Consider the following 4,830-nt stretch of genomic DNA (forward strand, 5'->3'; position numbering starts at 1 on the left):
GAAGCAGAGGGTTGTGGAAATACATGGATGAGTTTCTTTCTGGTGCAGAAAATCATGATGGAGTACCTGGAAATAATTACATGTCCTTTTTTTGTGCCAGGGAAGTAGACTGGGAAAATTGTTTCAGCCTCTTTTCACATTGTGTTAAGTATCTGATAAACTTATGCTATTGCATATTCTGAGGATATAGAAATAATTAATTTATTGACTCATTCAACATTGGTATAGTGGTTTTTCATGTAAGTCAGGAATTAACAAAATATTATCAGCCTAGTCTGAACACTGCACCATGCCAAAGGATGAGAGAGTTTCCAAGTGGTGAATGATATGGTTCTTACATTCAAGAATTGACCAGGTAGTTAAAGACACAGGCAAATGTATTTGCACTGGAAGGCTGCTTATTCTAAGTGCTAGAAAAGAAATACAGACAATAAATTCTACAGAATTTGAAAATGGAAATATGCAATCACAGAGGCTTCAAAAAGAGATGAGACTGGAGCAAGACCATAAATAATAGGTTAGTTGTATATGAGAAATTAGTCTGGGACTTCCCTTGTTGTGCAGTGGATAAGACTCTGCATTTCCAAAGCAGGGGGCCTGATCAATCCCTGGTCAGGGAACTAGATCCCACATGCATGCAGAAACTAAGAGTTTGCATGCTACAACTAAGTAGACTACATGTCACAACTAAGAGCCAGTGCAACCAAATAAATGAATAAAATAAATATAAAGAAAGCCTAAGTCATATCAAGAATATGAAAAAGGACAGAGAAGGGAATTGAGTGTGGGGTTTAGAATACAGAAAGGAAATAATTCATTAATTCAGCAAATATGGAGTTCTAAATTTTGGAAATTAAACTAGGAGATGTGGGAGGTTTAACAGTTATGTGAATTAGATGTTATTATATAAAGAATATTATAGAGTAGAGGATGAAACATATTACAGAGGGGAATGGGGGAACTGGAGACAGATATATTGAGGGATAGTGCAGTGGTCCAAGCATGTGATAATAAAGCATGATCTAGGCCAATGGTAGGGGAGAAGAGTTAGAAAAGGGACAAATATGAGAGCTATTGGATAGAAAATACTCTTATTCTTGTCAGAGAGCACTGAATTTTGAGTCACAAAATCTATAATCTTTATCTCACTGGAGCTTTGTTTCCTCATCTTAAAATGAAGAGGTTAAACCAACAATCTCTAAAATTTCCTCTTTGGACGTCTAAAATTCCATAATTCTAGGAGGATGTGGGACTGGGATAGAGGAAGCCAAGGAAAAAGAAAAAAATACAGAATGATAGTAAAATGCTGAGGTTGAGTATGTGGAGACTGGCTATACCATTAAGCAAGATAGGTATTCAGAGGTAGTAGTCAGTTTTATCGGAACATGGTGAGTTAATCTTTAGATAAGCCAAGCAAAATGCCACAGAGAGAGGCACATTGATTATATCCAGAAAGTTACAGGAAATGCAACTTTGGAGTTTGAAAGAGATGCCAGGAATAAAATCCATAGAGGCTGTTTTTGCTTTACACAGTAACAAGGGGTCATAAAAATAATTCAAATGTAGCAATCTTACTAATCAATGGAGAAAACTCAGTTGTTCTCTGACCTTTAATTTTTTTCACAATTGGAATAATGTCAACAAGATGATGGACTAAAAAGATCCAGGCCCTCATTCCTCCAAGGAAACAGGAAGTAGACAACACATTGAATAAAATAAAATATAAATAAATAAAAATATTTTTTTATTATTTATTAAATAAATATGTTGTATTCATTATTTATTTAAATAAATAAATAAAAATCCACAGTCCAAATAGGAGAAATTTTAGTAGCAATTTTGCTCAGTTTTGAGCCACCCCTTCCATAATGTGATGTGCAGTCAGAAGGAAGCTGGCGAATTCCTGATTTCTCCTTCTGGATGGAAGGAAAATAGTGGAACATGTTTGCAGCATTTTAAGCTGTTTGAGACCTCCTGTGGGACAGAATTCTGTCTAAACTGACACAGAGCTCAGATGCGAATGGCTCAGCATAACTCAGATCTAAGGCTTGTAAAGGCCAGAGAAATCAGTAGTGGATGCTGCAGCATGTAAAATCTGCAGGGAGCATACAGACAAGCAGATGCTTGGTGGCAAAATATTACATGCTGAGAAATGGAATAAAGTATCTAAGACTTCAAAAAGAAGCAGAAAAGAGACACTTAGGGAAATTAAGATATTTAAAAACAATTGTGCATATTGGGGGAAGGGGGTGGGGGAAACACACAAACTCACACACACACGACAGGGAAAATGGTTTCCTAGAAAAGACCTGAGAAATTTTTCATGCCAGGCTGATTAGTGAAGGTCTTCTACTTCAAAGTCAGTCTGAAAAGACTAGGAGAGGAGGTTCTTTTCTCAAATTTAAAATTTTCAACAAATCGTCACAAGGCATACAATAAAAAGTGTAAAATGTGGATTATTCAAAGAAACGAAATAACTATCCAGAAATCCTAAAGAAACACAGGTTTCTGAGATACTAGACAAAGACTTTAAAACAATGGTTTAAAATATACCCAAAGAACTAAAGGAAAACACAAAGAACAAAATGAAATTAGAAAAAAAAAATGACATATGAACAAAATGAAAATAACAAAGGCATATATATATATATATATATATATGTATATATATATATATATATATATATATATATTTAAAAAGCTGAAATTCTGGAACTAAAAATAATAATATGGAACTTGTACCACTCACTAGAAGGATTAAAAAACTGACTAGAACATGAACAAAAAAGCATCAGTGAACTTGAGGACAGACCATTTAAAATGACTGAGTCTCAAGAATGAAAACAACGGGGCTTCCCTGGTGGCGCAGTGGTCGAGAGTCCGCCCGCCGATGCAGGGGGTGCGGGTTCGTGCCCCGGTCTGGGAGGATCCCACATGCCGCGGAGTGGCTGGGCCAGTGAGCCATGGCCGCTGAGCCTGCGCGTCCGGAGCCCGTGCTCCGCAACGGGAGAGGCCACAACAGTGGGAGGCCCGCGTACCGAAAAAAAATAAATAAAAGTATCTGCCTCCCCAAAAGCTCCAATGGTCCCTGAGACATTCTCTCATTAAAAAAAAAAAAAAAAAAGAATGAAAACAACAACAGCAACAACAACAACAGCAACAACAACAGAGCCTAAGAGACTTACAGGATACCATCAAGAGGAATATTTGCATTATGAGATCCCCAGAAGGAGAAGGGAATTAAAAATAATCCAAGAGCTTATTTGATGAAACAATGGCCGACAACTTCTTTATTTGGGGGATGACATATATCTACAAATAAAAGAAGTTCAATCAATCCAGGTAGGAAGAATCCAAACCGACCCACACTGAGACAAATGATTATAAAATTTTATATAGCCAAAGGCAGAGAATGTTGAAAAAAATAAGAAAAAAAGTGACTAATCACATACAAAGATCCCTAAATAAAATTATCAGCAGCTACATCCAGAAAAACCTTGTACAATGGAAGGCTGTGAGATTTAAAGTAAATGAAGTTTAAAATTAAAGTAAATAAAGAAAAAAAAAACAACTCTGTCAACTCTAAATTGTATATTTGACCGACATGTAATTTAAACATAAGCAAAATGTCAAGACTACCCAGATAAACAAAAGTTGAGAGAGTACATTACCACTAGACCTGCCTCCTATATATATATATATATAAAAATGTTAAAGGGAGCCCTTCAAGTTGAAATTAAAAGACTCTAGACAGTAACTCAAAGGCAAAAGCAAATCTAAAGTTCTCTGAAAAAGTGAATACATGGACAAATAAGAGTGACATCAGCATGAGGTTAGTGTAAGACATTCTCCTTTTTGAGCTCTTTTTTCAACAAATAATTAGACATTCATCCACAAACAATAATATCTTTGTGGGAGATTTGGGATCCAACACCATATGCAGAGGGACCCAAGAACAGTTTTACTATTGGTTCATCTGGTAATAGGCAGGCGGCCCTTGGTATGTGCTGTGGAACCAGAGGACCAGTGAACCTTCCCCAACCCCTCTCACTTAGATTGGGGGAAAAATCTGCAGAGTGTTGACATGGGGAGATACACAGGGATAAGATATACATTGCAGAAGTCCAGCTTTGCTGAGAGAGGACTCCAGAATGCCACTGGAGCAAAGTTAAAAAAAATAGTCTGGACACAGCAAAGATGGTAATTAGAACTTTGCCAGTACCAACCCCCACTCAAGGCAACACTGCACAGGGCTGAACTATCAAGTGGCAGCAACCTCACCAGCAGGGGAAAAGGAATAAAATGAGCAAGTGCCCAGCTGTCCCAGTGTTGCATCTGGAGAAACCACTTTCTCTGCAGCAAGACCTCCATGATTGAGAGGAGGGAAGAGATTGGAAAAGAAACAAATAATATGAAAAATCATTAAGGTGATTCAGTTATTGCTGACTGCAATCAGCAGGAAGTCTACCCCACAAGCTTCTGAGAATACCACCACAGGGATATCTATACTGGGTCCACAGGCACCCCCAGTGCCTCAAATACTAAAACCACACCTCTCCCCACTCTGTGGCTGGTTCCTTGTGAGCATTCTCATTCACAGCAGCAAGACAAACTCTGTTAGTTTATGAGGGCACTCAGAAAACAGGCCAGGTCAGTGGGCAAGAGAGAAACCGAAAACTTGAGCTATAGTGCCAACTTCTGGAAAACAAGACAGACGTTTCCAATAACCAGCCTAGTGCATTGTAAGAACCAGAGAAGAAAGAAAGCTTAAAAATTCTGCATGAAGAAGGAGCAAGGAGAATGGAACAGTTGTATCCACACAAAGGCAGA

This window comes from Mesoplodon mirus, assembly GCF_964341445.2.
Source record: "Mesoplodon mirus genome assembly, chromosome: X".
NCBI classification, from domain to species: Eukaryota; Metazoa; Chordata; class Mammalia; order Artiodactyla; family Ziphiidae; genus Mesoplodon; species Mesoplodon mirus.